Source organism: Bombina bombina, chromosome 5, assembly GCF_027579735.1.
Source record: "Bombina bombina isolate aBomBom1 chromosome 5, aBomBom1.pri, whole genome shotgun sequence".
In the NCBI taxonomy this organism is placed as follows: domain Eukaryota; kingdom Metazoa; phylum Chordata; class Amphibia; order Anura; family Bombinatoridae; genus Bombina; species Bombina bombina.
In genome coordinates this window covers 123629109-123644108 of record NC_069503.1, presented here as the reverse complement: position 1 = coordinate 123644108, position 15000 = coordinate 123629109, and the positions used below count along the sequence as shown (strand labels likewise).

At 35.8% G+C, this 15000-nt stretch overlaps 1 protein-coding gene across 1 annotated transcript in view; it reads right to left on the bottom strand.

Moving 5' to 3' along the window:
* Positions 1–14779, bottom strand: part of LOC128660063 (gastrula zinc finger protein XlCGF8.2DB) — a 70081-nt gene extending 55302 nt beyond the window's left edge. Inside the window, exon 1 of the mRNA XM_053713664.1 lies at positions 14748–14779. The gene's annotated coding sequence lies outside the window, so the exon portion shown is untranslated. The remainder of the gene's footprint in view (positions 1–14747) is intronic.
* Between the last annotated feature and the right edge of the window lie 221 nt (positions 14780–15000).

Sequence of the window (15000 nt, the reverse complement as noted above, 5' to 3'; positions counted from 1 at the left end):
TGTTATTTGTGTAGTTGCAGTTATCGTCACTGTTCTATGCATAGTTATGTATGAGGACTCTTAGAAATAGAGATAAGCTCTACTCCTATTTCTTTGTTATGATCTAAATAGAGAGCAACAGGACATAAAACACAATATACAATCAAGTGTGGTTTATGTTTAATTTTGTATCTCTTTTTGTTTATCTTTTTTGAATACTACCTAGATATAAAGGTAGAATGTGATGAACCTACTGATATTTTTGTATAAACAGATGTAAACCAAATAATGCCAAGAAAACCTTTATCTTTTGTTAAAAATATTTTCGTTTTATATATGGTCTACTATGACAATGTATAAACCCTGTAATTCCTAATAAAAACTTAATACAAAAAAAATCCAAGTCATGAAAGAAAAATCTTTGTTTTCATGTCCCTTAAATTGCTGATTTCAAAAAGATCATAGAACAAACTATATACCTATGTAGATTTAACACATTTTATAGAGTGTGTCTGAGTGCGTGAGTGTGCCTGAGAGTGTGATTGTTTGTGTCTTTGTGTCAGAGAGTGTGTCTGTGTTTCTCAGTGTCTTTCTGTGTGTGTTTGAAAGAGGGAGTGTACTTGTGTGTGTGTATGTGTGCCTTTGTGTGAGAGTGTGTCTGAGTATGGCAGTGTGTCTGTGTCTTTATGTTTGTCAGTGTCTTTCTGAGTCTGTTTGAAAGAGTGCATATGCGTGAGTGTATGTTTGTGAGAGTGTGTGTGAGTCTGTGTTTGAAAGAGTGAGTGTATTGTGTAGGTGTGTGTGTGTGTGTGTGTATGTGCGTGAGAGAGTGTATGTGAGTGTATGTCTGTGTTTGTCAGTGTCTTTCTGTGCGAGTCTGTGTTAGAAAGAGTGCATTTGTGTGAGAGTATGTTTGTGAGAGTGGGTGTGAGAGAGAATCTGTAATTACAATTATTTTAGTTGTTTAAATATTGAAATTAGAAGTAATGGTGTAGTTTCTATAAAGTAATGGACACAACTATGTTTATACTAGTTTTATATTTATCTCGGTTTGTGCAAACAAGGTGTGTGGAATCCTTTTAAGATAATCATTACCGTAGTTATACACAGTCTTGTTTGGATATTCTCTTTTATTGTCTGTTTTTTTTTATCTGTCACTAATTGTCATTAGCATGAAAGATAAAGGGGAAACTTAAAGGGACATGAAACCCAAAAATGTTCTCTCATTATTTAGGTAGAACATACAATTTTAAATAACTTCCAAATGTACTTCTATTATCTAATTTGTTTAATTCTCTTGGTATCATTTGTTGAGGGAGCAGCAATGCACTACTGGTTGCTAACTGACCACATGGGTGAGTCAATGACAATCGTTATATATATATGCAGCCACCAATCAGCAGCTCCTGAGCTTACCTAGATAAACCTTTCAGCAAAGGATGACAAGAGAATGAAGCAAATTAAATAATAGAAGTAAATTGGAAAGTTATTTAAAATTGTATTCTTTAGCTGAATCATGAAAGAAAAATTGTGGGTGTCATGTCCCTTTAAGTTAAAACATGGCAGCACTCATTACTTTATAGTGGAATTTAGAAAACCAATAATTTTCAGAATTTTAATTTTAGGAAAATTAGACAAAATAAATAATTAAAATATATTGCAAAGTTTTTGTTTTTTGTTTTTTTTAACTACACATTTTATATTACATTTTCATACTGTTTAATAGCCCTGTAATAACGGATTTTAGCACTTTAAATGATAAATTCTTTAAAACAAAAACAGAAAAAAATGCATTTAGCTGTACCATAAAAACATGAAAATCATCACTGATAAAACAGTCATTTGTAAATATTATGATTTTGTATAATATATATATATATATAATTTTTTTTACTTTTTAACGCTTAACCCCTTAACGACCAAGAACGTACAGGGTACGTCCTACAAAAAAAAAGTCACTTAATGACCAAGGTCGTACCCTGTATGTCCTCTGGGTTTTAAAGCACTGGAAACGATCATGATCGATTCGAGCCACTTTTAGGGTATTGCAGTGATGCTTCGATATTGAGGCATCCTGCAATACCGTTTTTGTAAGCATCCGATGCAGAGAGAGACACTCTGTGGCCCTCTCTGCATCAGCCAGCGATGGTGCCGATCGTTGGTGGGTGGGAGCCATTGCAGGGAGGCGGGTGGGCAGCCCATCGCTGGTGCTTGTTCTGGATCCGAGTTACCATTGGTCCGTGAGCACGCAAGGAGGTGGGGCTCGGGAGCGCGCGCACACGGACATAACCAATGTTAGAAGTAGGGAAACTGTTCAGTGAAGGATAGGGAAAAGAATCTGGGACGTGGAAAAAATGGTTTGGAAAGGGATCCGGGAGGGGAAGGGGGTAGGGTATTGAGGGGGGGAAGCTACACTACAGAAAATGTGCATTTTATATTTATTTTAATAACAAAGGGCACATTTGTAAGTGAAATGGGTACTGGCAGACAGCTGCCAGTACCTAAGATGGCAGCCAATAGGTCGAGGGGGGAGGCTTAGAGAACTGTTTGGGGGGGATCAGGGCGGTTGGGGGGTAATGGGGGATCCTACACTTTATATAAAATAAATATATATATATATATATATATATATATATATATATATATATATATATATATATATATATATATATATATATATATATATATATATATATATATATATATATATATATATATATATACACACACATACACCATTATTTTTATACTGGCAGACTTTCTGCCAGTACTTAAAGGGACACTGAACCCAATTTTCTTCTTTTGTGATTCAAATAGAGCATGCAATTTTAAGCAACTTTGTTATTTACTCCTATTATCATTTTTTCTTCATTCTCTTGGTATGTTTATTTGAAAAGCAAGAATGTACGTTTAGATGCCGGCCCATTTTAGGTGAACAAACTGGGTTGTCTTTGCTAATTGGACAGCACCAATAAACAAGTGCTGTCCATGGTCTGAAACAAAAATGTGCTAGCTCCTTAGCTTAGATTCCTTCTTTTTCAAATAAAGATAGCAAGAGAACGAAGAAAAATTGATAATAGGAGTAAATTAGAAAGTTGCTTAAAATTGCATACTCTATCTGAATCATTAAAGAAAAAAATTGGCTTCAGTGTCCCTTTAAGATGGTGGTGACAATTGTGAGGTGGGGGAGGGAATAGAGCTGTTTGAGGGGGGTCAGGGAGGGATCAGAGGGTGGGATGTGTCAGGTGGGAGGCTGATCTCTACACTAAAGCTAAAATTAACCATACAAGCTACCTAATTAACCCCTTAACTGCTGGGCATAAATACAAGTGTGTGGTGCGCAGTGGCATTTAGCGGCCTTCTAATTACCAAACAGCAACGCCAAAGCCGTATGTCTGCTATTTTTTAACAAAGGGGATCCCAGAGAAGCATTTACAACCATTTGTGCCATAACTGAACAAGCTGATCATAAATAATTTCAGTGAAAAACCTAAAGTTATTGAAAAAGTTAACGTTTTTTTTTTTATTTGATCACATTTAGCGGCAAAATGGTGGCATGAAAAATACCAAAATGGGCCTAGATCAATGCTTTGGGTTGTCTACTACACTACGCTAAAATTAACATTACAAGCTCCCTAATAAACCCCCTTCACTGCTGGTGCGCAGCGGCATTTAGCGGCGCAGTGGAATTTAGCGGCCTTCTAATTACCAAGAAGCAATGCCAAAGCCATGAATGTCTGCTATTTCTGAACAAAGAGGATCCCAGAGAAGCATTTACAACCATTTGTGTCATAATTGTAAAAGCTGTTTGTAAATAATTTCAGTGAGAAACCTAAAATTTGTGAAAAAGTTAGTGAAAAAGTGAACTTTTTTTTTTTATTTGATCGCATTTGGCGGTGAAATGGTGGCATGAAATATACCAAAATTGGCCTAGATCAATACTTTGGGTTGTCTACTAAAAAAAATATATATACATGTAAAGGGTTATTCAGGGATTCCTGACAGTTATCAGAGTTTCAATGTAACTATCACTAATTGCGAAAAAAAGTGGTTTGGAAATAGCAAAGTGCTACTTGTATTTATTGCCCTATAAATTGCAAGACCATGTAAACATTGGGTATTTCTAAACTTAGAACAAAATTTAGAAACTATTTAGTATGGGTGTTTTTTGGTGGTTATAGATGTGTAACAGATTTTGGGGGTCAAAGTTAGAAAAAGTGTTTTTTTTCCCCATTTTTCATCATATTTTATATTTTTTCTTATAATAAATTATAAAATATGATGAAAATAATGGTATCTTTAGAAAGTCCATTTATTGGCAAGAAAAAGGGTATATAATATGTGTGGGTAGAGTAAATGAGTAAAATTACAGCTAAACACAAACACAGCAGAAATGTAAAAATAGCCTTGGTCCCAAACGCTCAACAAATAAAAAAGTGGTCTGGTCACTAAGGGGTTAAAGGGACATGCAACCCAATTTTTTTTCCATTCATGATTCAGAACACACTTTTAAAAAACATTCCAATTTACTTCTATTATCTAATTTGCTTAATTCCCTCTGTATCCTTTGTTGAAGAAGCAGCAACAATTCACTACTGGGAGCTAAGCAGCTGAATAAATTGGGTGAGCCAATAACATGAGACATTTATGTGCAGCCCCCAATCAGCAGCTCTTAAGCCTACCTAGGTATCCTTTTCAACAAAGGATACCAAGAGATCAAATCTAATTATACTCTATCTGAATCATGAAAGGAAAAATTGCTTTCATGTCTCTTTAAGAAAACCAGACCTTATACTGATGTATTATAAAAATATGTTTTAGTGAATCTAAAATAAAATGTTTTAATAAAATCACCATTTATCTAATGTATCAAAGGGAATTATATAAATAAAGTTACAAAATTCTAAATATACCAATAAAAACACAGCAAACAGAACAGAGATTATCTATGCAGTTGCTGGGATATAAGAGTCAAGCTGTAGCATATTTACCCTTCAGCACAAGCTCTGTACGCCTGCTGTGGCCCCTCACAGCTGCACTCGCATGATTACCAGATATTTATAATCAAGTGTGAATAGAACTTGTCATCTGGAAACAATCAAATGGGCCCCGCCTGGGATTTCCTTTTTTACACAGATGTTTATAAATCACAGAATCTATTGTCCTATCTGGTCTCACATACAGGGTTGGTACCTCCCCCTCAGGGTGTGAATATCATATAGATAAGGGGGAGGTTCTTGTAGAGTGTTATAAACCTAAACAGATTAGTATTTATTTGGTATCAGATTTATATTATTACATGTCCAATAAAATAAAATAAAAGTTAGTTTAAAGAGACATTAAACACTTTGAGATAGTAATATAAAATGATAAATTGTATATATATATATAAATATATATATATATATATATATATATATATATATATATATATATATATATATATATATATATATATATATAAACTCTGCAATATACTTTCATTATTTATGTTGTCCCCTTTTCCTGTAATTCCATTCTGAAATTGTGAGCTTTTCAGTTCCTGTTAGAAATGGAAGTGTAGAACATTTATATTCCACACAGCCATTGGCTGCACACTCTAGTGAACTATTTATAACTGTCTCTAATTGGCCATAGCAGAGAAGGTAACCTAAGTTACAACGTGGCAGCTCCCAGGTTTTTAGTGAAAATTGTATTTCAATTTGTAAATAAACATACATTTCTGTGCATCTCTGAGTTACCCACAAAAGCATAAGTTGTTTTTATAAGATGAGTTAATTTTAGAAGATAAATTTAGTTAGCAAATATTAAATAACATTGCATAACAGATAGAAGTGTGCAAGTTATCAGCTAATTTTATAGCTCAACATTTAGTATTGGTTTGTCTGAAAAACTCTAACATTTAGAATTATACTCCAACATTTTTACATGCTTTTTAGAGCCAGATTTATCATCCAGAGGTTTACATATTTGCCCGTGTCTGCCTGGCTTCTCCTCTGGCGGGCAGCAATGTGCTGTCTGCATTTATCATTGCACACAAGCACTACAGTGCGCTCACATGCAAACCCGCCTCTTGCCCGCGCACAGCAAATCACGCACGGGCAGGAGCTGTCAATATGGAGATTGAAATTCTCTACTCAAGAGGTGGAAAATAGGGCAGGAAACCGCTGCTTGATAAATAGTGACTGCAGGTTAGTTTGTGCTCAACGCGTGTGTGGTTATCACAAAACCAACAGTTTATTTTTGCAAAATACAATTCAACAGAACAATATTGCAGAGTCTCAGATATATGCACACAAAATGTGTTGTAGTCACACTATCTCTCTTATACAGGCACTCACACTCACTCACACTATTATACACAGTGACTATCTCTCTCATACAGTCACTCACACTGTTATACATAGTGACACACACTATCTCTCTTATACAGTCACTCACACTGTTATACACAGTGACACACACACACTATATCTCTTATACAGTCACTCACACTGTTATACACAGTGACACACACACTATATCTCTTATACAGTCACTCACACTGTTATACACAGTGACTATCTCTCTTATACAGTCACTCACACTGTTATACATAGTGACTATCTCTCATACAGTCACTCACACCGTTATACATAGTGACACACACACACTATATCTCTTATACAGTCACTCACACTGTTATACACAGTGACACACACACTATATCTCTTATACAGTCACTCACTCTTATACACAGTGACACGCACTATATCTCTTATACAGTCACTCACACTGTTATACACAGTGACACATACTATATCTCTTATACAGTCACTCACACTATTATACACAGTGAAACACACGCTCTCTCTCTTATACAGTCACTCACACTGTTATACACAGTGACACACACACACACTATATCTCTTATACAGTCACTCACACTATTATATAGTGACACACAAACACTATATCTCTTATACAGTCACTCACACTATTATACACAGTGACACACACACTATATCTCTTATACAGTCACTCACACTATTATACACAGTGACACACACACACACACACTATATCTCTTATACAGTCACTCACACTATTATACAGTGACACACACACACACACACTATCTCTGATACAGTCACTCACACTGTTATACACAGTGACACACATACTTTATCTCTTATAGAGTAACTCACACTGTTATACACAGTGACACACATACTTTATCTCTTATAGAGTAACTCACACTGTTATACACTGTGACACACACACTATATCTCTAATACAGTCACTTACACTGTGACACACACACTATCTATATTGTACAGTCACTCACACACTATATCTCTTATACAGTCACTCACACTATTATACACTGTGACACACACACACACACACACTATATCTCTTATACAGTCACTCACACTGTTATACACTGTGACACACACACACACACTATATCTCTAATAAAGTCACTCACACTGTTATACACAGTGACACACACACTATATCTCAAATAAAGTCACTCACACTGTTATACACAGTGACACGCACACACTATCTATATTATACAGTCACTCACACTATTAAACACTGTGACACACACACACTATATCTCTTATACAGTCACTCACACTATTATACACTGTGACACACACACACACACTGGCTCTAATATATTCACTCACACTGTTATACACAGTGCCACACACACTATATCTCTTATACAGTTACTCACACTATTATAAACAGTGCAACACACACTATATCTCTTATACAGACACTCACACTATTATACACTGTGACACACACACACTATATCTCTTATACAGTCACTCACACTGGTATACACAGTGACACACGCTATATCTCTTATACAGTCACTCACACTATTATACAGTGACACACACACTATATCTCTAATACAGTCACTCACACTATTTTACACTGTGCCACACACACACTATATCTCTTATACAGTCACTCACATTGTTATATACAGTGACACACACACACACACACACACACACACTATATCTTATACAGTCACTCACACTATTATACACTGTGACATACACACACTATATCTCTTATACAGTCACTCACACTGTTATACACAGTGATACACACACTATATCTCTTAGTCACTCACATTGTTATACAGTGACACACACAATATATCTCTTATACAGTCACTCACACTATTATACACAGTGACACACACACACACACACAATATCTTTAATACAGTCACTCACACTATTATACACAGTGACACACGCTATATCTCTTATACAGTCACTCACACTATTATACATTGTGACACAGACACACACTATATCCCATAGTCACTCACACTGTTATACACAGTGACACACTTACTATATCTCTTATACAGTCACTCACATTGTTATACACAGTGACACACACACACTATATCTCATAGTCACTTACATTGTTATACACAGTGACACACACACTATATCTCTTATACAGTCATTCACACTGTTATGCACTGACACACACACACACACTATATCTCTAATAAGTCACTCACACTGTTATACACAGTGACATACACACTATATCTCTTATATAGTCACTCACACTATTATAGACAGTGACACACACACTATGTCTTATACAGTCACTCACACTATTACACACTGTGACACACACACTATATCTCATAGTCACTCACATTGTTATACACAGTGACACACACTATATCTCTTATACAGTTACTCACACTATTATACACTGTGACACACAAACACACTATATTGCTAATACGGTCACTCACAATATTATACACTGTGACACACACACTATATCTCTTATACAGTCACTCACACTGTTCTACACAGTGATACACACACTATATTTCTTATACAGTCACTCACATTGTTATACACAGTGACACACACACACACACACTATATCTCTTATACAGTCAATCACACTATTATACACAGTGACACACACTATATCTCTTAGTCACTCACATTGTTATACACAGTGGCACACACAATATATCTCTTATACAGTCACTCACATTGCTATACAGTGACACACACAATATATATCTTATACAGTCACTCACACTATTATACACTGTGACACACACACACACTATATCTCTTATACAGTCACTCACACTATTATAAACAGTGACACACACTATATATCTTATACAGTCACTCATACTATTATACACAGTGACACACACTAAATCTCTTAGTCACTCACATTGGTATACACAGTGACACAAACAATTCATCTCTTATACAGTCACTCACACTATTATACACAGTGACACACACACACTATATATCTCCTACAGTCACTCACACTATTATACACAGTGACATACACACACACACTATATCTCTTATACAGATACTCACACTATTATACAGTGACACACACAATATATCTCTTATACAGTTACTCACACTATTATACAGTGACACACACAATATATCTCTTATACAGTTACTCACACTATATATCTCTTATACAGTTACTCACACTATTATACAGTGACACACACAATATATCTCTTATACAGTTACTCACACTATTATACAGTGACACGCACACTATATCTCTTATACAGTCACTCACATTGTTATATACAGTGACACACACACACACTATATCTTATACAGTCACTCACACTATTATACACTGTGACATACACACACTATATCTCTTATACAGTCACTCACACTGTTATACACAGTGATACACACACTATATCTCTTAGTCACTCACATTGTTATACAGTGACACACACAATATATCTCTTATACAGTCACTCACACTATTATACACAGTGACACACACACATACACACTATATCTCATAGTCACTCACATTGTTATACACAGTGACACACACTATATCTCTTATACAGTTACTCACACTATTATACACTGTGACACACAAACACACTATATTGCTAATACGGTCACTCACAATATTATACACTGTGACACACACACTATATCTCTTATACAGTCACTCACACTGTTCTACACATTGATACACACACTATATTTCTTATACAGTCACTCACATTGTTATACACAGTGACACACACACACACTATATCTCTTATACAGTCAATCACACTATTATACACAGTGACACACACTATATCTCTTAGTCACTCACATTGTTATACACAGTGACACACACAATATATCTCTTATACAGTCACTCACATTGCTATACAGTGACACACACAATATATATCTTATACAGTCACTGACACTATTATACACTGACACACACACACACACACACTATATCTCTTATACAGTCACTCACACTATTATAAACAGTGACACACACTATATCTCTTATACAGTCACTCACACTATTATACACAGTGACACACACTAAATCTCTTAGTCACTCACATTGGTATACACAGTGACACAAACAATTCATCTCTTATACAGTCACTCACACTATTATACACAGTGACACACACACACTATATATCTCCTACAGTCACTCACACTATTATACACAGTGACATACACACACACACTATATCTCTTATACAGATACTCACACTATTATACAGTGACACACACAATATATCTCTTATACAGTTACTCACACTATATATCTCTTATACAGTTACTCACACTATTATACAGTGACACACACACTATACCTCTTATACAGTCACTCACATTGTTATATACAGTGACACACACACACACTATATCTTATACAGTCACTCACACTAGTATACACTGTGACATACACACACTATATCTCTTATACAGTCACTCACACTGTTATACACAGTGATACACACACTATATCTCTTAGTCACTCACATTGTTATACAGTGACACACACAATATATCTCTTATACAGTCACTCACACTATTATACACAGTGACACACACACACACAATATATTTAATACAGTCACTCACACTATTATACACAGTGACACACGCTATATCTCTTATACAGTCACTCACACTATTATACATTGTGACACAGACACACACTATATCTCATAGTCACTCACACTGTTATACACAGTGACACACTTACTATATCTCTTATACAGTCATTCACACTGTTATGCACTGTGACACACACACACACACACACACTATATCTCTAATAAGTCACTCACACTGTTATACACAGTGACATACACACTATATCTCTTATATAGTCACTCACACTATTATAGACAGTGACACACACACTATATCTCTAATACAGTCACTCACACTATTATACACAGTGACACACACACTATGTCTTATACAGTCACTCACACTATTACACACTGTGACACACACACTATATCTCATAGTCACTCACACTGTTATACACAGTGACACACACACTATATCTCTTATACAGTCACTCACATTGTTATACACAGTGACACACACACATACACACTATATCTCATAGTCACTCACATTGTTAAACAGAGTGACACACACTACACTATATCTCTTATACAGTTACTCACACTATTATACACTGTGACACACACACACACTATATTGCTAATACGGTCACTCACAATATTATACACTGTGACACACACACACTGTATCTCTTATACAGTCACTCACACTGTTCTACACAGTGATACACACACTATATTTCTTATACAGTCACTCACATTGTTATACACAGTGACACACACACTATATCTCTTAGTCACTCACATTGTTATAAACAGTGACACACACAATATATCTCTTATAGTCACTCACAATGCTATACAGTGACACATACACACACACACTATATCTCTTAGTCACTCACATTGTTATACACAGTGACACACACAATATATCTCTTATAGTCACTCACATTGCTATACAGTGACACACACAATATATATCTTATACAGTCACTCACACTATTATACACTGTGACACACACACACACTATATCTCTTATACAGTCACTCACATTATTATAAACAGTGACACACACTACATCTCTTATACAGTCACTCACACTATTATACACAGTGATACGCACTAAATCTTAGTCACTCACATTGGTATACACAGTGGCACAAACAATTAATCTCTTATACAGTCACTCACACTATTATACACAGTGACACACACACACTATATATCTCCTACAGTCACTCACACTATTATACACAGTGACATACACACACACTATATCTCTTATACAGATACTCACACTATTATACAGTGACACACACAATATATCTCTTATACAGTTACTCACACTATTATACAGTGACACACACAATATATCTCTTATACAGTTACTCACACTATATATCTCTTATACAGATACTCACACTATTATACAGTGACACACACAATATATCTCTTATACAGTTACTCACACTATTTTATACAGTAACACACACAATATATCTCCTATACAGTGACACACACACTATATCTCTTATACAGATACTCACACTATTATACAGTGACAAACACAATATATCTCATATACAGTTACTCACGCTATTATACAGTGACACACACAATATATCTCTTATACAGTTACTCACACTATTATACAGTGACACACACAATATATCTCTTATACAGTTACTCACACTATTATACAGTGACACACACAATATATCTCTTATACAGTTACTCACACTATTATACAGTGACACACACACTATGTCTTATACAGTCACTCACACTATTACACACTGTGACACACACACTATATCTCATAGTCACTCACACTGTTATACACAGTGACACACACACTATATCTCTTATACAGTCACTCACATTGTTATACACAGTGACACACACACATACACACTATATCTCATAGTCACTCACATTGTTAAACAGAGTGACACACACTACACTATATCTCTTATACAGTTACTCACACTATTATACACTGTGACACACAAACACACTATATTGCTAATACGGTCACTCACAATATTATACACTGTGACACACACACACTATATCTCTTATACAGTCACTCACACTGTTCTACACAGTGATACACACACTATATTTCTTATACAGTCACTCACATTGTTATACACAGTGACACACACACTATATCTCTTAGTCACTCACATTGTTATACACAGTGACACACACAATATATCTCTTATAGTCACTCACATTGCTATACAGTGACACATACACACACACACTATATCTCTTAGTCACTCACATTGTTATACACAGTGACACACACAATATATCTCTTATAGTCACTCACATTGCTATACAGTGACACACACAATATATATCTTATACAGTCACTCACACTATTATACACTGTGACACACATACACACTATATCTCTTATACAGTCACTCACATTATTATAAACAGTGACACACACTACATCTCTTATACAGTCACTCACACTATTATACACAGTGATACGCACTAAATCTTAGTCACTCACATTGGTATACACAGTGGCACAAACAATTAATCTCTTATACAGTCACTCACACTATTATACACAGTGACACACACACACTATATATCTCCTACAGTCACTCACACTATTATACACAGTGACATACACACACACTATATCTCTTATACAGATACTCACACTATTATACAGTGACACACACAATATATCTCTTATACAGTTACTCACACTATTATACAGTGACACACACAATATATCTCTTATACAGTTACTCACACTATATATCTCTTATACAGATACTCACACTATTATACAGTGACACACACAATATATCTCTTATACAGTTACTCACACTATTTTATACAGTAACACACACAATATATCTCTTATACAGTGACACACACACTATATCTCTTATACAGATACTCACACTATTATACAGTGACAAACACAATATATCTCATATACAGTTACTCACACTATTATACAGTGACACACACAATATATCTCTTATACAGTTACTCACACTATTATACAGTGACACACACAATATATCTCTTATACAGTTACTCACACTATTATACAGTGACACACACAATATATCTCTTATACAGTTACTCACACTATTATACAGTGACACACAATATATATATCTCGTATACAGTTACTCACACTATTATACAGTGAGAGACACACACAATATATCTCTTATACAGTTACTCACACTATTATACACAGTGACACACACAGAGTTATACAGAAGTGTAGTCACACATACAACCCTGTATACATAATACATCGTCTAACACAACTGACAGTCACCTAATGCACTTGTAGCGTCTCAGGCACACTAAGTTTCTTGTAGTCACCATTATTATTATTATTATACTTTTTATAGTAACTCACACGTATACAGTGACAGTCACGTTCACCCCCTTATATAGTGTTACACACATGTTGTTATACACAGCAAATCATTCATACAGTGTTGTATAGTTAGTCACACATAATCCCTTAGGGTTAGCACTTGCCAGGGAGCCCTTAAACACGTTTTCCTGAAGATTATGAGTTACACATGTTACAGGGAGGGAGCGAATAGCATTTTTGGGCAGTGTGAATAGTAATGTTTGAGGCCTCTAGTTATGCCCAGCCCTGCACCATGTATAACTCATACCAGTGTAGGAAACATGGCTGTCAGATAATCACGCTCAGACGCACATCACACAATGTAACACAGACACGCACAGCTTGTTGCACACAGTGTCACAGTGACATAACATTGTGCCACCGGAGCAGCCTGCACTGTTGTCCCCTGAGCGCTCACTAGCTGCAGGGCAATAAAGGGTTACCTGAGGTCTGCAGGCCGTGGTGCATCCGTAAGCCCCGCCCAGCGCCCATTCACTTCCTAGTGGAGCTGGTACACGAACCGTGCAGCCGGGCACACTAAAGGGCAGGTTGACAGTGTGATAGGGCAGACACCAGTGGAGATGGGCACAAGTCAGGGCAGGTTGAGATGGGCACAAGTCAGGCCAGACACTAGTGCAGGCGGGCACACAGGGCAGGTTGACAGTGTTACAGGGCAGACATTAGGGGAGGCGAGCA